Genomic DNA, 20,406 nt, shown 5'->3' on the forward strand with positions numbered 1-20,406 from the left:
GATGGCAACGGGCAATCTATGTGCGGCTGCCTCGGCAAGGACACCAGATTGCACTGTGCTGTAGTTTCTATATATTCTCAATAGGCTCTGCACATTGGAATAATATGTCCTCTAGATGTGACATAGGACTGAGGTCTGTATGTCTCTATCGAATATACTAAACTTAATTGTGAGTGCCAGCTAGCTCAGAGGTCACTAGAAACTTTCTCGAATACACAAGAAGGGATTAGTTTCTGACAACAGCATAAACATGACCACTTTGTTTCCCGAGGACTGGAACAAATATCTTGAGAGTCGTGGAAATAACATAACTATTTTACTAAGTCAATCGTGCATGCTTCGTTTCTACAGAGTTGCAGAGAAACATAGAGAGACAGGTGTTTCAATAAAAAGGGTTTATTGAACAGTCTTCTTTCTTATACAAGAGAGGTGAACTGCTACAATCGTTAGACAGATTGCAAAGTATAATGCGTACAGCGTAAACAGTAATATAAAATTATACTGTAATGTAAATTGATACTTGTATACCGCACTACTCACCCGCAAGGGTCTCAAGGCGCTTGTAAGAATACCGCTGTAGAACCCATCCTGGCTTTCCCTGTGAGGCGTCTACTCCTGGGCACCCCCAAGGTGGATGCCAGGCATCCTAAGCGTTGTGGGGGCTGTTGTGGAGATTAAGCAAGTTGCAGAGTGGGACTCCATGATTGGAATAGGCACCGAGGCGAGAATTATCAGATCAGTGGAATTTTGAGCCCAAGACCCGCCGAGGCGGGGGATTGAACGCTGGTCCAGGGCTAGACCTCTGCATCAGGGTCTGCTGCTCTAACCATTGAGCCACACTTCTCCACTTTAATAGCATTGTATGGTTTCTAAGCCATATACAAATACATACATAAAAAAACACAGGCTAACATATTCAACTGGTGCTTCTAAAATAAGCCCACCCTAATATACCTACCCTAGGTCTAGTACGAGGGAAGAAGTAAGTATTGTCTTTAGCATAGGTTTAGTTTATGACAAGAACTGAAAAAGGTTTCTCTAGGTTCTAATCAGCTTCATACCTTAGAATGAAGGAGGTTTGGTATCTCTGTCTCGGACTAGATTTCCCAACACCACGCAAGGGGAGTCAAAAACACTCAAGCTGGAATCTCGACAGAGGAGTACAGCTTCCTTTCAGTGCATTAGCTAGAGAGTCAGCTTCCTTTCGCACCTTCTGTAGCGAGCTGCGTCTGGCAAGTAGGTCGTCGGACTACACCGAACCACACCGTGCTTTGCTATAGCAAGTGACGGTATATTTATACCTTGAAGGTGTTTAGGAATGCCACCTTTGACGTAAAGTCGGGCATATGAACATCATGAATGAACCCCTAAGGCATAGATGTTCATTGCAAAATAACTGAGTTCCTGGAGAAATCAATATTCAAGCTGTGGTAAATAAAATTACCGGGGCTATTTTTCTATACATTAAATGACAATAAGGATAGCTCATAAAAATGAGAGGCAGAGTCCGTGGTATCTGAGTCATACGGGCTTTAATTAAGATGACTCGAGTCACTGAGAATCGGGTTCCATCACCACTAAGGTTCAGGAAGGGATATCTAATGCTATATTAACATCACACATTATATATAGTAAAACTACACTTGCAATGAATACAGTAGACGTAACAAGTGAAAAGAGAGAGATAAGAACACATGGGCGTAAAAGAAGGCGTGTAAAGGGGCATACACGGAGGTGTGTGCTGGATGAGTCACAGAAGTGTCATAGGTGGGTGGATGCATAGAGGAAATCTGCAGGGTCAGCAGAAACCTTTAACATACATGCGCGTGCAACTGAGCATGACGTATATTGACGTGTAACTGGGGAGAGCTGGGGGGCTTGACTTTAGCACTAGTAGAGGAGTCTGGTGTCTGGGATGTCAGAACGACCTGCACCTATAGCATATCTGGTATCTTGTGTTTGGAGGATGTGTTGTCTGAAGTAAAAGGTCTCTCAGGCAGAGGCCGTTCATCACTGAATGCTAGTGGGTGCATACGTGTCTTCGTGCAATGCGCGGGGCCATGGGCCTACTATGGCAACGGGTGCAGTAAATTACTTGCAAGGAGACAGGAAGGCCGGGCCCTTTACTCTGCAGGCGGGAATATGTTTACCTATTTCATTAGACTGGAATGTGTTTTTGCGGAGGCTGAGCAGATAACTGTAGGCAAAATACCGTCTTGGCAGACAGGCCAGGCCGAGCCGGGCACTGCTTGGCTGAAAAGGAAGTAAGGTAGAGGTCAGGGATGCATACCTAAACTGCAGCTTTCTGACACAGAAGAGGCTCGGAGCCTGAATTAAGGGTCTGGCTCCATTGAGCCACAAAAACGTGTGTTTCGCGATATTAAAAGTGCACCATGTAAATGCATTGGAAACGTAGGCCTGGATGCGGAATTGACATTAAAACCATGGCGGGCCTACTAGCTGACATGCTAACATTTGACGGAAATGCAGGAGCATTATAAAAACAGGCACGGAAAAGGAATTACATGATAATATGGACATACATGGGACATAGGTACATGGATAGGGTGCGAGGGGGGGACACACTGACTACCTGAAAATTTCTATTTCCTCATTCCCTCCTTGGCCCCTACTGCGCCCCTTAGGATATATCTATTTTCATGAGACCATCTATCTGTTCATATAACATCATTTGCTCGTCTTTTTTCATTCGAGCACGGGAACGTGAACGTGGACGGGGAATACAAGCCGTGGCGCACAAGCCGCAAATCGCTGGGCCACATTGTAGACAGAGACAGCAACTGAATACTATAAGCAATACTAGTCCTAAGAATGACAGTACTTTCCATCCCCAGGCTGATATCACACTCCAGAGCCAACCGGACCAAGTCCAGGTGCCTGGATTCTGGTGTATCTGATGAGCTATTTTATGAAGCCTTGTTATTGCTGAATACACTGATGGTGCATTATTTGGAATGAAAATACAACAACTGGAGCCGATCACTCTACAAGCTCCGCCCCTATCGGCCAGGATGACGTCAAGAACAAGGCGGTTCTGAAGAACAACAAGTCTCATAGCAGACTGCTCTTCGGTTAAGTTACCTAAGGCAGAAGTAGTCTCATTCACTACTGCTTCCAAATTTCTGGTTAATCTAAGTATTCATTTACTATTTTGAATGGGACCTATGAAAAAAAAGAATCCTTTATTGAAATCTGCATATTGCTCCAATGTGGTCTCAGTCTGATCGACAATTGGGGACTCGATCTCCCTCTTGTGTCTGACGTGTACGAGTCGATAATCTCGATGATAATTGGATGGGGCTAGAAAGACTGGTGGCAGTAGAAACGCAATATTACACGTTCCACCCCAATCTAAGGGCAGACGTACATAAGCTGTCAGACCACAAATAAAATAAGAATGGCGGGAAGCTTTGAAAGTAGACTTTCCTTTATCACTGAATTCGACCACAGTATTACAATCACTGTGTCCTAGGTGTACTGAACCATTTTACCTAACGCATACTTCCCCTTTCACGGGTAAAACTGTTATAAACGGTAAGTCCGAATTAGTCTCGGACTGGACGTTCAGAATCATGAGGTTAAGGGAAAAATTACCTAAATCATACACTTCATTTTCTAGATCGGTCCCTGTCCTTTGGGGAAGACCGTCTTTGTCTGGGAAACAGGCTTTATTCATAACTGTATTCAGGTCTCCCCATATCCAATTGCTCTGGGAAACTGTGGACTTACTGCCTAGTGAGGACATTAAAGCAAACCATGCTCCGCACGAACCATTGTGTGAAAACGGATAAGGAAAGAGAGGCAGAGCTCCCTTCATTTTCTGGTAAGATGGGAGTCGGCCACATACCCAGCAATTCGTGACATTGCTGGTCTGGTGAGAATGGTGTAACATACGGATAAAAGTGTTGTTGCGCAGTGCTAGTCGATAGGATAGTTCGTGAGGTGGCAGGTCACTAAATGTATGCTCTACAGTGTCATTGGAAGAAGAATGTACATGTGAACCAAGAGGAGGAAAGAAAACATGTAGCATCAAGCTTATACATATAATCGTAATACTCAGAAAAAACATAATAAGCAAGGTAACGATGCATCTACTACGTAGATTTTTACAATATTTCATTTTCATTATTTCCTGTCTATCTCTCTCACTATTTGGGTCTACAGTCTCATACATATCAGGAACCTGTCTAACCGCTTCACCCGAGGGGGACTTAAACAATTAAACGCTGCCTGACTTCCTAGACCGTAGCATAGTTCTGTACTCCTGCTGCGGAGTTTTTTCTAACAAAGGGAGTTTAGTGTCATTATCAGAAATGTTCTCAGAAACCTTCGCAAAACAGTCTTTGGAATCTGAGTCAAGTCCATGGAATCTTTTTACATGATGGGCATGGATCCAGCCCTTGCGACCTTCTACTTTTACTGCCGTCTTCGTAGTTAACAACACAAGTTTCGGTGATTTCCAGCGCGGCTCCAGGAGGCTTGACCTGTCAAAATTCCGTACAAAAACGACGTCGCCCGGGACAATGGCGTGATCCTTAACCTTGGTGTTGTCTGGAAAGGCGGCGGCAACCTGCGAACGACAAGAGAGTAGTGCAGACATCAAGGAAGCCAGGTAATCTGTCAGCATATTACTGTCAACAGCCGTTATTCTCCTAGGCATAGGTGTACCCCAAATATTCGGGGGTCGACCAAAGATAACCTCATAAGGATGTGGTAAATATTTAATTACCGTCCTAATTTCTATGCAGGTAAGTACTATAAAATAACTCAGTCGGAAAGAAAGAGACAGAGTCCGTGGTGTTAGAGTTCTTAGGGGTTTTATTCCTTAAAAAGGAATGGTTCAGAACCGGATATCATGTTCCTGACACCGCTGGGGTTCAGGAAGGGATCGAGCATACTTTATTGACAATACATAACTTTTATACTTAAAGCACATAATGTAAACCAATACAGAAGGCGTAACAGCTGAGAGAAACAAGATAAGAACACACACGTGTTAGCAATACGTAATCAGAAGGCGTGAACTAGGGCGTGCACAGAGGTGTGTGCTAGAAACGTCACATGAAAGTGTCACAAGAGGGTGTGTACATAGCAGAATCTTGCAATGTCAGCGGAAATCTGAGGTCTGGATGCGCGCGCAGCTGCATGACGTGTGATTGACGTGAAGCTGGAGGGTGCAGGGGACTTGACATTTACACTAGAGGAAAGAGACAGAAGTCTGGCATGTCAGATCAACTCGTTCCTATATCATATCTGATATCTGATGTTTGGGAACCATATTATCTGGAAGGAAAGGTCTCTTGGGTAGAGGCTATCCTATACTGACTATGAATGCGTGCATATGTGCCTACGTGTCTGTGGGTAAAGCAAGGGGGCCATGGGCCTACCATGGTAACAGGGGCTATGAATTACTTGCATGGAGACAGAAAGGCCGGGCCCTTTGCTCTGCAGCTGAGGGGTTGTTTATCTACCCTGCTAGACTGGAATGTGTTTTCGGGAAGCTGAGCTTGGCTATACTGATAACGTGAAGGTAAAATACTGTCTTTGGCAGGCAAGCAGGCCGAGCCAGGCCCCGCTCGCCTCGCAGGGAGTAGGACAGAGTTCATGGGGGCATCCCACGTTGCAGTTTCAGGAGGCAAAGATGATTTTGAAAAAGAAAAAGGCTCGATGGCAGAAATCGGGGCCTAGCTCACACAGAGCCAGGAATACAGAAAGTGCACCATACAAAGACGGTGGCAAGGCATACTTAGGAACGGAATAGCCGACCCATTCAGGGTGGATCTGAAAGAGGACATGTTAATGTTAGACGCAAATGTATTTGCGTCTTCATAGCTGGCACAGGAGGGAAGTTACATGCACTTTAAGCTCGTACATGGAGACGGTGGGGTACACGTTAGGGAACATTCTTGACCATAAAATTTCTATTTCCTCATTCCCTCCTTGTTCCCTACGGACCCTTCATGATATATCAATCTTCATTAATCCATTTATCTGTGTAGTGAGCATCATTTGCTCATCCTTTCTCAAACGGGACTTAGAACGTTGACTTGAATGGGGAGTGCAGGATGTGGCGCACAAGCCGCAAATCGCTGGCCCACATTGTAAACATAGACAGCAACTGAATACTATAAGTAGTATTGTTCCAAGGAGTGACAGTATTTTCCATCCCCAAGCTGAAATAGTAGTCCAGAGCCAACCGGACCAAGTCCAGGTGCCTGGGTTCTGATGTATCTGACTAGCTATCTCATGGAGACGGGTAATAGCCTCATATACGGACGGAGCATTATCTGGAATGAAAACACAACAAGCTGACCCGAGGACCCTACAGGCTCCTCCTCGATCGGCTAGTATGACGTCAAGGACAAGACGATTTTGAAGAACGACAAGTCTCATAGCAGACTGTTCTTCGGTCAAGTTACCTAGGGCAGAAGTAGTCTCTTTCACTACTGCTTCGAGAGTTCTGGTCAAGTGACGGATAGACTTACTATTAAAGATTGCACCTAAATAGGGAAAGAAACCTTTATTGAAATCTGTGTACTGTTCCCAATCTGTCTCAGTATAGTCGACAATTGGGAGATCTCTTTTGGGTCTGTGAACTAGACGGGAATTTCTATGATAATCGGGTGGGGCTAGGAAAACAGGTGGCAGTAAGAATCCAATATAACAGGTACCATCCCAATCTAGTGGCAAACGTATGTATGCTGTCTGACCACAAATGAAATAGGAATGACGAGTGGCTTTGAATGTGGACTTGCCCTTATCACTAAATTCGATCACAGTAGTACATTTACTATGACCCAGGTGTACTGTACCATTCTTTCTGACACATAATTCACCCTTGACTGGTAATACTGACATAGTGGGCAAGTCTGGCTTGGTTTCGGATTCAACATTCAGAATCATGAGGTTAAGTGTAAAATTTCCTAATCCATATACTTCATTTTCTAGATCAGTCCCTGTCCTTTTGGGAAGTCCCTCCTTGTCAGGATAACATACTCTATGCAGAACTGTGTTCAGGTTTCCCCATACCCAGTTACCCTGATAAACTACGGAATTTGAATCTAAAGAATTAATCAAACTAAACCATGCGCCACATGAACCATTGTGTGTGAACGGGTACGGGAAGAGGGGCAGAACTCCCTCATATTTCTGGTAGGGGGGGAGTCGGCCACATATCCAACAATTTGTAGCGTTGCTGGTCTGATGAGAGTGATGTAACATACTAATGAATGTATTGTTGCGCAGCGCAAGTCGGTAAGACAACTCGTGAGGGGGTAACTCGCTAAAAGAATGCTCGGCAGTGTTATTAGAAGAAGAATGTGCACGTGTAGCAATAGGAAAATAGATATGCAAAATTACACTTGTGACAATAATCGTAAGACTTAAAGAAAACATGATTCATAAGGTAACAATACAGTAACTTTTGAGGGATTTGCAATATCGTTGCTTCTTGATCTGTTTCTCTCTATCTCTCTCTCTATTGGGGTCTAGGGGATACATGTCAGAAACTATTTAACCGATTCACCTAGGGGAGGACTTAAACATTTAAACTGTCTGACTTGCTAGACCGCAACTTTGATTTATACTCCTCTTGCGGAGTTTTCTCTACGATGGGAAGTTTAGAGTCACTAGAATCTGGGCAGTCCTTTGAAGGGGTGGAAGAGTCAGTCTCTGGCAACAGTTCATTACATTTTTTAATATGACTCGAATGAATCCACCCCTTACGGCCTTCAACTTTGATTGCAGTCCTCGTGGTCAGAAGGACGAGCTTCGGCTCCTGCCAGCGGGGCTCCAGCGGACTCCTCCTATCGAAATTTCTCACTAGGACAGTATCTCCTGGATGGACATCGTGTGGCTTTACATCAGTGTTGTCGGGAAAGGCTGCAGCAACCTGTGAATGACATGATTGGAGTGCAGACATCAAGGAGGCAAGGTAATCTGTCAGCATATTACAGTCAACATCGGTTATTTTCTTAGGCATGGGCGTCCCCCAAATATTTGGTGGCCGGCCAAAGACCACCTCATACGGGGATAGTCCTGATCTCGAATGTGGGACCATTCTCATATAGAATAGTGCAACTGGCAGGGCGACTATCCAGTCGACCCCTTTCTCTTTACATATTTTAGTAAGGCGTGTTTTCAGTGTCTGGTTGTGCCTCTCTACAAGGCCAGCTGCCTCGGGATGTCGGACACAATGGAATTTCCACTGATATCCTAGCAAGAGTGAAACCTGCTTTATAAGCTCGGATGAGAATGGCTGTCCGTTATCTGAGTACACGATACGAGGCAAGCCGTACCGTGGGACGAATTCTCGAACCAGCTGCTTGGCAGTGGTCGGGGCAGTGTAATCTGGGACTGGATATGCTTCTGTCCAACGGGAAAGTGCACAAACAACTACGAGGACGTACTTGAATCCTCGACAACGTTCCATCTGGATATAATTCATCTGGAGGACTTCAAAAGGGTGATCGGGAGGATGAAATCCACCTTGCTGTACAGGGACGCTTTTACCTGGATTGAACTGACAACAGATCATGCAAGTACGCACTTTCTGTTTTGCTGCTGCTCGTAAATGTTTGTTGTACCAGAGATTCTGTAAACTGTCTAACATAGCTTTTTCTCCTAAGTGTGCTGGACTATGTGCTGTATTAATTATGACTTGAACCATAGAGTTGGGGAGAAACCATGTGGCTTTCCCTTTTGTCACCCATCCCTGGTCTGTCTGTATCCCTCCTAGTTCAGTCCATTTCTTGATTTCGTCTGGAGTAGCATGTGTCTGAATGTCAATTACATCTAGTGTGGGATCCCTAACTGTCATACAATGTGTCGGTACTATTGTCTTTGTCACATCAGTTGTCTGGGTGTGAGTCAATGCTGTATGTTTTGCTGTTTGGTCTGCCAGGTTGTTACCCTGGGAAATAGAATCTGTAACTCTAGTGTGTGCTTTACACTTCATGATGGATATGCCTGAAGGCAGATGTATTGCTTCTAACAGTGCTTGAATGAGGCGACCGTGTTGGATCTTGGCTCCGTGAGAGGTCAAGAAACCTCGTTCTTGCCATAACATTCCGAAGTCGTGTACAACTCCGAAGGCATAACGTGAATCTGTATATATGTTAACATTCCTGTTCTTGGCTAGTATACAGGCTCGGGTCAGAGCGATAAGCTCGGCTGCTGGTGCAGACAGTATATCAATACGGTGTGTTTCTTTGACTTCAGTTTCTGTGGTCACTGCATATGCGGCCACTAATTCTCCTGTACTTGTTCTCATACATGAACCGTCCACATAAAGTGTCAGGTCTGGATTAGTCAGTGCAACATCTGTCAAGTCTCATCGGGGCTTTGTTACTGCATTAATGATCTCTATACAATCATGCGGGGCTGAATCTGTCATAATCGAGGGTAACAATGTGGCAGGATTGAGTATGTTACAGCGTCTGATTTCTATGTGTGGCTGGAATAACGTCAGTTCATAACCTGTCAGTCGTGCTATAGTCAGGTGTTGTGTCTGTGTTCTATTTAGCAGGACTTCTACAGAATGTGGAACTTGTACTGTCAATGGATGTCCTAATACTATTGAGTCGCTTTGTCTGATTGCTAGGGCTGTCGCTGCAACTGATTTTAAGCACACAGGCAGAGCCTGGGCCACTGGATCTAATGTACTTGAAAAATAAGCGCAAGGCTTATGTGAACCTGCTTGATCTTGTGTGAGGACAGACAACGCTGTACCATCACGTTCTGTAACAAAAAGTGTAAAAGGTTTGCTGTAACATGGTGTCGCTAGAACTGGTGCTTGACATAAAGCTTTCTTTAATTCCTCAAAAGCCTGTGTATGTTCCTGAGTCCAAGGGAGGACAGTCGAAGTCGCTGCCTCCTGTGTTGTCACCTGTATCAGTGGTTTAGCTAGAAATGCATACTGAGGAATCCATTGTCTGCAGTACGAGGTGAGGCCTATAAAGGCCCGCACTTCCTTTTGTGTCTTGGGTTGTGGTGACTGTGCAATTAACTGAATGCGATCAGGTGTGAGCTGTCTCCCCCACTTGGACAGCAAGTGCCCAAGGTACACCACTTGCTGAACACAGAATTGTAGCTTCGAAGGAGACACCTTGTGTCCCTTGTCAGCCAGAAAATGTAAAACTGTCAGTGATGCTTGTTCACATTCGGGTTCACTTCGTGCGGTGATCAGCAGATCATCGACGTACTGTAGTAAGGCAGTGTTAACTGGCATTTGGATACAATCAAGTTGTCTTTTCAGTGCTTGGCTATAGATGCTGGGGCTTTCTGTGAATCCTTGAGGTGCGCGTGAAAATTTGAAGCTTCGGCCATTTAAACAGAATCCGAAGAGATATTGGCTCTCCGGATCAATGGGTACACTGAAGAAGGCGTTCTTGAGGTCAATTACAGTAAAGAACGTCGCCTCTGAATCAATAGCAGTCAATAATGATGAGATGTCGGGAACCACAGGATACTGTGGTACAATGCATTTATTTAGTTCTCGTAAATCAATCACCAGCCGATATACAGGCGGTGCATTGGGATCAGTACGTTTAAGAATCGGAATGATAGGGGAATTACAGATATTGGAGTCGGTTTCTACGACCACTCCTTGGGCAATGAGCTCTTCAATGATTTCCAGTAAAGCCACTACAGCATCGGGTGGTAACTTGTATTGTCTGATTCGGGGTAATACAACTCCTGGTTTGAGTGTAACACGGTATGGTGTGATGTGCATACAACCTACATCGGTTGGGCCTTGTGCCCACAGGTGTTTCGGTACATTTTTCAATCTGACATCAAATTCTCGTAGTACATAGTGACCTTTAAAGTCTCGTAAGAAAAGTCTAACTCCCTCCGAAGAACAACATATCACTGCTCCTAGAGCCTTCAGTGTCTTGATACCTAGCAAGTTTTCTGGACATGACTTCGTGAGTAACAGGTCTGTAACACGTGATAATGGACCTACTGCTAGGGGGACAGGTTTTGATACTTCATTTACAATAGGCTGTCCTGAAAAACCAAGGGAAACATTCTGTGAGCCTGAGAGGGGTGCCCCTGGAACTTCGTCATGACTGATCGTCGTGCGACTTGCCCCTGTGTCAATTAGAAACTTTCTGTCTTTTCCCAATACTTGACTATGTACATAAGGACCCTCTTGATCTACAGGAATTTCAATAAGAGGCAAGCCAACCTCCCTCTCTAGGCTGTTTCATGTGTATCGCTGATAATCGGGATAATCAGATTGGGCATACTGGTACATCTGCTGTGAAACTTGCTGCGTCGCGGCAATAGGCTGTGGCTGTGATACCGCTACAGTCTGTACTGTCTGAGGTGGAGCATGCGTAGGCTGTATGTTCTGGGAAGTCTGTTGCTGGACCTGATCTTGTCTAGGCTGACGTGGTCTTTCTTTAGTTTTACCTGTTGCTATATTATATTTTAGGACCGAACATTCATGTACGTAGTGACCTGGCTGCTTGCAATAGTTGCATGTCCCTTTAACGGGAACCGCTGAATTACTTGTCTGTGTATGACCCTTTTTCTGACCGTCAGCTGGAACTGACTGAGCAACTAGCATTTTCATTTTCGTGTCTTTCATACGTCTCTGTTCGTGATCTTGTTCTTCTCTAATTCTGTTCTGGTGATATTGCAACATTTGTAACATCTGGGATGGCGTATTTGCTTGCCAAGTGCTTTCGACTTTATATACACGATTCTTAACCTGTGTCAGGGAATTCTCGACTAATTTTGTTACAAAAAGGTGCGGGTATGACTCGCTACTTGGTTTCAGGCCACTATTAATAATAAAACATTTCTCGAATCTTGAATAGAAATCACTAGTGTCTTCATCGTGTTTCTGTTTACAGGCTGAGATTGCGTCCCAGTCTTCCTTTTTAGTTGTCAGTAGTCTTGGCAAAACCTGTACTATTAAACCTGGTAATGCTTTAGCTTTGTCCCCAAGGCCTAGCCCTGGAGTGCGACCTTTTTCCTCGTCCTCTATTTCAGTCCAAATAATCTTTTTATCTCCCACCTCCCATTCTTTTTCCTTGAGTTTCTCGTAAATGCCTGTGGGCAACAGTACTTTTAACATTTTCATAATATCCGTATACGTGTAATCTCCCATGAGTAACATGTCTTTAATTTCTCGGTGGAAACCTGCCGGATCTTTATCGTGGCAGGGTACTAGTTTCTTCATTTCCAGTAATTCCATTTTAGTTAAAGGTGTATATACAAATACACGTTCTAGCGTGTCATCATTTTTTCTTACTGGATGTACTTCTCGTAAAGGATTCTGTCTGTCGAGGTGAAACATTTTTCTTTCTGGGGGCGGAGCTGAAACATATTGTGGGCCTAAGAAAGCGTTATATCTGTGCCGTTGTTCTAGAATTATTTTAATTAACTTGGTACTTAGGCCTCTCCATCTATTCAAAAGTAGTGCTTCTAATGTATCAGGTAGGGGGCCCTGGATCAAAATGTTGATTTCTGTATAACGTGATGAGATGCTGAATCATGTACATACCAGCTAATTTCTGCTCGTCTGGGGGAAGATTTAAAAATGTCTGAGCTACTGTATCATCACTATATGTGCTGGGATTGTCAGCCCATTGTACTGCTGACCGGGCTAGTTCTTGTTCATCCATAGAATTGAGTACATGGTACCCCATTCGTTCTTGAAGTATTTTATCAGTAACCTGAAACAGATATTCAGGAGAGCTCGTTTTTGAGATGCCAGAGAGAAAAACTCTCTTGCTTTCTGGACGGATGCCTTTCTTAAGGTAATTTCCCTTACCTACATATGCTATCATTTCTTTGGTCGAGTCGTTATCCTCTGGTTCTTCCTCCTCTGAAGATTCAATCTTGTCGCTATCTCCTTCCTTTTCTGGTTCCTTTCTTTCATGTATTTCTATTACTGCTTTCCTGATTCTTTTGTACATATTTGCTATACTGCTCTGTTTATCATGCTTTCCCTCGGCTATATTCTGGACCCACTTGTTTAGTGCATCCATATCGTCCTTGTCTACACCAGGCCTGTCTTGTTCTCTTATTAGACAATTTATGAAGAAACGTAATATACAACCTTGGGTGTCAGTTTTCTGATGAGCCATGGCCTCTTTAATACTTTCAGGACCTTCCCCTGTCTGGATAAAATGGTATATTCTGTCTAGATGGTCAGTCATTCCTGGTAATAACATTAAATAATCTGTAACTCGTCGTAGGCGTAGTGATGCTAACTCCATTCTATCGGTTTTACCGGGTACTGGATCGTATCTGCAATCTGGAAGGGGTTCTTTAAGGAAGTTGTAAGTCTGTATTTGGGGTGTACATTGCTTTGCTAGGTCCCTAAGGGTTAATCTGTGTGTTTGTGGCGGGGTCTGGTAACCTCCTGTCGCACCTCCTGAAGCGGAGGCTTGAGCATGGCTTGTCTGTGGAGTCTGTATGTGTAACTGAACTTGTCTTTTACCAGGATCAGACCCGAAAGGATTTAGTGGATTAATAGTAGGAGCGGGAAGTGGTGGGGGAATAGGTGGTACATGATGATGAACGGGTGTAGCTTGTTGCGGTACTGGCTGGGCATTGTCTTGGAGTCGGTTGCTATCTCCGTCACCGTCAGTAGGCGGTACGTGGGCACGTGGATTTGTATAAGCGGGAGCTACATCGTCTAGATAGGAAGAAAGGAATATGTCTTTTGTGGTCTTGTGCCTTACTTTAGTCGGAACCAATGGTGGCGGCAGATCTTTCGGTATTTCTGGAGTGGCTTTAGGCGAACCCTCGGCCACTAGATACATGCCATTTGCAAGAGTGTTTCGCATACGGTCTACTTGTTCTGGTTGTACTCGGATACCTTCAGCAACTAATTCGTTTTCTCGGACCTCATCCGACTCTTCTCTATGTTTTTCTGCTTTTCGGAATGCTTTTTCGGCACGTTTATGCGATTCTTTACGCCACAATTCTATGGCGTCTTTCTGAGATTGTCTGGCTTTCTTTTTCCATAGTGCTTCCTCTACTCTCATGATGCACTCGGCATCCCATGTCCCTGTAACAGGCCACCTATGTTTCTCTTCTAGGTGCTTGGTATAGTCGGCCCATAAATCTAGATACAGTATGGCATCTAGGCCATGCTTATGGTACATAAAATTTCCGGGAGTGTCCCTAAGTGGGACAGGAACTGCTTTCTCTAGTATCCCTTTCCTAGTTCCTAACTGTCTTAATTTATTGAATAATGGCATCCTGTTGTTTGGTACTTGATACTTGATACTTGTTACTTACTCTACCTCGGACACAGTTAATATACAAAAACACAATAATGTACATCAAAACAGTCACTCATACCACGACATTAATCACATAAAACTTTTTGAACCCATATGGACTATCCTTGAACTCCAGAAAACGAGAACAAAAAAAAAATCGAACCCTTGAATACTTTATATACTGCTAAACAGTACAGATACACTGTCTAAAACAGTGCAGACCGTGTTTGTGTACCCAAACCCGTCTTTACCGGATACATAATAATGCACCCGTCTAGATGCGTCCCCAGCAACGGTACTCACCGGGAAACACGGAACGGAAGGCCTCGGACAACTCGACTGGACTGGACCGGACTCGGCTCGACTCGATACGTGAAAACTTCGGAACTGGTGGGCCTCTTGACACCTCGGACCTTGTTTCTTTCGGCTAGGCTCTGGTCGGGATCCTCCGCACTTCTCACCGCCTCATCTGGGTGCTGATCACAGTCTACGTCACCTCCGTAGGCCTGAGGGAGATACAGGAAATCCTGCGGGTACGCGTAATTGTCCGTCTTGACTGTGGCAGGGGGCAAAGGCTGCAACGCACCTACCGGCGCGTGGGGTGGGGGAGGGGTCCCTATTCGGGCGCCAAATTAATGTGGTAAATATTTAATTACCGTCCTAATTTCTATGCAGGTAAGTACTATAAAATAACTCAGTCGGAAAGAAAGAGACAGAGTCTGTGGTGTTAGAGTTCTTAGGGGTTTTATTCCTTAAAAAGGAATGGTTCAGAACCGGATATCATGTTCCTGACACCGCTGGGGTTCAGGAAGGGATAGAGCATACTTTATTGACAATACATAACTTTTATACTTAAAGCACATAATGGAAACCAATACAGAAGGCGTAACAGCTGAGAGAAACAAGATAAGAACACACACGTGTTAGCAATACGTAATCAGAAGGCGTGAACTAGGGCGTGCACAGAGGTGTGTGCTAGAAACGTCACATGAAAGTGTCACAAGAGAGTGTGTACATAGCAGAATCTTGCAATGTCAGCGGAAATCTGAGGTCTGGATGCGGGCGCAGCTGCATGACGTGTGATTGACGTGAAGCTGGAGGGTGCAGGGGACTTGACATTTACACTAGAGGAAAGAGACAGAAGTCTGACATGTCAGATCAACTCGTTCCTATATCATATCTGATATCTGATGTTTGGGAACCATATTATCTGGAAGGAAAGGTCTCTTGGGCAGAGGCTATCCTATACTGACTATGAATGCGTGCATATGTGCCTACGTGTCTGTGGGTAAAGCGAGGGGGCCATGGGCCTACCATGGTAACGGGGGCTATGAATTACTTGCATGGAGACAGAAAGGCCGGGCCCTTTGCTCTGCAGCTGAGGGGTTGTTTATCTACCCTGCTAGACTGGAATGTGTTTTCGGGAAGCTGAGCTTGGCTATACTGATAACGTGAAGGTAAAATACTGTCTTTGGCAGGCAAGCAGGCCGAGCCAGGCCCCGCTCGCCTCGCAGGGAGTAGGACAGAGTTCATGGGGGCATCCCACGTTGCAGTTTCAGGAGGCAAAGATGATTTTGAAAAAGAAAAAGGCTCGATGGCAGAAATCGGGGCCTAGCTCACACAGAGCCAGGAATACAGAAAGTGCACCATACAAAGACGGTGGCAAGGCATACTTAGGAACGGAATATCCGACCCATTCAGGGTGGATCTGAAAGAGGACATGTTAACGTTAGACGCAAATGTATTTGCGTCTTCATAGCTGGCACAGGAGGGAAGTTACATGCACTTTAAGCTCGTAGATGGAGACGGTGGGGTACACGTTAGGGAACATTCTTGACCATAAAATTTCTATTTCCTCAAGGAAATGGTCCGGTTCTGGACTGAGCTACCATACGCATGTAAAAGAGGGCAACCGCCAAGGCTACCATCCAATCTACGCCTTTTTCTGCACAGATCTTTTCTAGTCGTGTTTTCAGAGTCTGATTGTGTCTTTCTACGAGGCCAGCTGCCTCTGGATGTCGTACGCAATGGAACTTCCACTGGTACCCCAACAGAAGAGATACTTGTTTCATGAGTTCAAAAGAGAATGGCTGTCCATTATCTGAGTACACGACTCGCGGGAAGAATTCACGAACCAACTGTTTGGCAGTGGTCACAGCAGTGTAATCTGGGACTGGGTAAGCTTCTGTCCATCTGGATAGGGCACATACAACTACGAGGACGTACTTGAATCCTCGGCATCGATCCATCTGGATATAATCCATCTGGAGGACTTCAAAAGGGTGGTCAGGAGGATGAAATCCACCTTGTTCCACGGGAATGCCTTTGCCTGGATTGAACTGACAACAGATCATACAGGTACGTACTTTCTGTTTTGCTGCTGCACGTAAATGTTTGTTGAACCAAATGTTCTGTATGCTGTCTAACATAGCTTTTTCTCCTAAGTGTGCTGGACTATGTGCTGTATTAATGATAACTTGAACCATAGAGTCGGGGAGAAACCATGTGGCTTTTCCCTTTGTCATCCATCCCTGATCTGTCTGGACCCCTCCTTGTTCAGTCCATTTCTTGATTTCGTCTGGAGTGGCATGTGTCTGTATGTCGAGTACATCTTGTGTGGGATCCCTGACTGTCATGCAATTCATCAGTGATGGTACTTCGGTCTTTGTCGTGTCAACTGGAATGTCTGTATGAGTCTGAGCTGTAAGCTTGGCTGTTCGATCTGCCAGGTCGTTACCCTGGGAAATAGTGTCAGTAACATTCGTATGTGCTTTGCACTTCATGATGGCTATGGCTGTAGGCAAGTGTATTGCATCTAACAGAGCTTGAATGAGGGGACCATGCTGTATCTTGGCTCCATGAGAAGTCAAAAAACCTCTCTCTTGCCAGAGGACAACGAAGTTGTGAACGACTCCGAATGCGTACCGTGAATCTGTGTATATGTTTACTCTCAAGTTCTTGGCTCGTATGCAGGCTTGGGTCAGAGCGATGAGCTCTGCTGCTTGGGCAGACAGGGTGTCAATAAGATGTGTTTTAATGACTTCAGTTTCAGTGGTCACTGCATATGCGGCCACTAACTCTCCTGTGTTTGTTCTCATGCATGAACCATCCACATAAAGTGTCAGGTCTGGGTCGGGTAATGCAATGTCTGTCAAGTCTTGTCTTGGCTTCGTCATGGTGTTAATGACTTCCACACAGTCATGTGGCGTAGGGTCTGCTGTAATAGAGGGTAACAGTGTAGCAGGGTTTAATATGTTGCAACGTCTGATCTCTATGTGTGGCTGGAACAGTGTCAGTTCATATCCTGTCAGTCGTGCTATGGTCAAGTCCTGAGTCTTTGTTCTGTTTAAGAGAACTTCCACGGAGTGTGGAACCTGTACTGTCAGGGGATGTCCTAACACTATAGAGTCGCTTTGTCTGATTGCTAGAGCTGTTGCTGCAACTGATTTCAGGCACGCAGACGAAGCCTGGGCTACTGGATCCAATGTTCTAGAAAAATAAGCACAAGGCTTGTGTTTTCCTGCTTGATCTTGTGTGAGAACAGATCATGCTGTGCCATCGCGTTCAGTGACAAAAAGTGCAAAAGGTTTGCTGTAACATGGTGTTGCTAAAACAGGTGCTTGACATAGGGCTTTCTTCAATTCGTCAAAAGCAAGTGTATGTTCCTGAGTCCAAGGGAGGACAGTCGAAGTCGCTGCCTCCTGTGTTGTCAACTGTATAAGTGGTTTGGCTAGATATGCATACTGGGGAATCCATTGTCTGCAGTAAGAAGTGAGGCCAATGAAGGCCCGTACTTCCTTTTGTGTCTTGGGCTGTGAATGATGCGCAATTAACTGGATGCGATCAGGTGTCAGCTGTCTACCCCTCTTGGACAGCAAGTGTCCAAGGTAAACCACTTGCTGGCCACAGAATTGTAGCTTCGAAGGGGACACTTTATGCCCTTTTTCAGCCAGGAAATACAAGACTGTCAGTGATGCACGTTCGCAGTCTCGTTCTGTTCGTGCTGTGATCAAGAGATCATCAACGTACTGGAGTAGGGCAGTGTCAGTAGGCATGTGAATACTGTCTAGTTGTCGTTTCAGTGCTTGACTGTAAATACTGAGGCTTTCTGTGAACCCTTGAGGAGCCCTTGCAAATTTGAAGCTTCGGCCATTTAAACAGAATCCGAAAAGATACTGGCTTTCCGGATGGATGGGAACAATAAAGAAGGCGTTCTTGAGATCAATTACAGTGAAGAACGCAGCTTCGGAATCAATGGTAGTCAATAGGGAAGAAATGTCTGGGACCGCTGGGTACTGGGGTATTATGCATTTGTTTAATTCTCGAAGGTCAATCACCAGTCTGTAGACCGGTGGTGCATTAGGGTCAGTTTGTTTAAGAACCGGGATGATAGGAGAATTACACACATTGGAGTCAGTTTCTACAACCCCTCCTTGTGCAATGAGTTCGTCAATAATTTTCAGTAGGGCCACTACAGCCTCAGGTGGTAACTTGTATAGTCGGATTCGGGGTAGTACAACTCCTTGTTTGAGAGTGACACGGTATGGTGTAATGTGCATGCAACCTACATCAGCCGGACCTTGCGCCCATAAATGCTGTGGTACATTCTGTAATCTTGGATCAAAATCTCTTAACACATAATGTCCTTTAAAATCACGTAAAAACAATCTCACTCCTTCCGGAGAATAACAAATCACTGCTCCTAGTTCTTTCAACGTTTTTATACCAAGCAAGTTTTCTGGCCATGATTACGTAAGTAGCAAGTCTGTAGTGCGGGACAATGGACCAACTTCTAGGGAAACTGGCTTTGACACTTCGTTAACAATAGGCATTCCTGAAAATCCCAGGGAAACATTTCGTGAGCCTGAGAGGGGTGCCCCTGGAACCTCGTCATGACTGATGGTAGTTCTGCTCGCCCCTGTGTCAATCAAAAATTTTCTGTCTTTCCCTAATACATGGCTATGTACATAGGGACCCTCTTGATCTACAGGAACCTCGATAAGGGGCAAGCCAACCTCCCTCTCTAGGCAGTTTCATGAGTACTGTTGATAATCCGGGTAATCTGACTGAGCATACTGGTACATTTGCTGTGTAACGTGTTGTGTGGCAGCTATGGGCTGAGGTACGGCTACTGTCTGTTGGGCGGTCTGAGGAGGTTGCGTGTTCTGCGCGATGTGTTCCTGCTAGGAGGACGCGGTCTTCCTTTTGTCCTGCCTGTAGCTATATTGTGTTTCAGGACGGCGCATTCATTTATATAGTGACCTGGCTGTTTACAATAGTTGCACGTCCCTTTTACAGGTGGCGCGCCTTTTCTCTGACCATCAGCTGTCGGAACAGTTTGGGCAACTAATACTTTCATTTTCGTGTCTTTCATGCGTCTCTTTTCGTGTTCCTGCTCCTCTCTAATTCGGTTCTGATGATACTGTAACATTTGTAACATTTGGGAAGGGGAATTAGCTTGCCAGGTACTCTCAACCTTTAGTCCTCTATTGTTAACCTGGGGTATAGAATTCTCTACTAATTTGGTCACAAACAAATGTGGATAAGATTCACTACTTGTTTTTAGGCCGCTATTAATAATAAAACATTTTTCGAATCTAGAATAAAAATCACTAGTGTCTTCATCTTGTTTCTGTTTACAGGCTGAAATGGCATCCCAATCTTCCTTTTTGGTAATCAATAATCTCGGCAAAACCTGTATCAATAGCTCTGGTAATTCTCTAGCTCTATCCCCGAGACCACTTCCAGGGACCCGTGTATTTTCTTCGTTTTCCAATTCTGTCCAATTAATCTTTTTCTCTCCCACCTCCCTTTCTTTCTCTTTAAGTTTTTCGTAAATGCCTGCAGGTAACAGGACTTTTAACATTTTAAGTGTATCAGCATATGTATATTCTCCCATACGGAGCACGTCTGTTAATTCACGGTGGAACCCTGCTGGATCTTTATCATGACAGGGCAGTAATTTTTTCATTTCCAGTAATTCCATTTTCGTCAAGGGTGTGTATACGAATACTCGTTGAAGCGTACCCGCGTCATTTCTGACGGGATGAACCTCATGTAAAGGATTCTGTCTGTCTATGTAATAGGTCTTCTGTTCAGGGTGTGAAACAGGAACGAAATGTGGAGTCAGGAAAGTCCT

Source organism: Lissotriton vulgaris, chromosome 2_1, assembly GCF_964263255.1.
Source record: "Lissotriton vulgaris chromosome 2_1, aLisVul1.2, whole genome shotgun sequence".
Taxonomy (NCBI): domain Eukaryota; kingdom Metazoa; phylum Chordata; class Amphibia; order Caudata; family Salamandridae; genus Lissotriton; species Lissotriton vulgaris.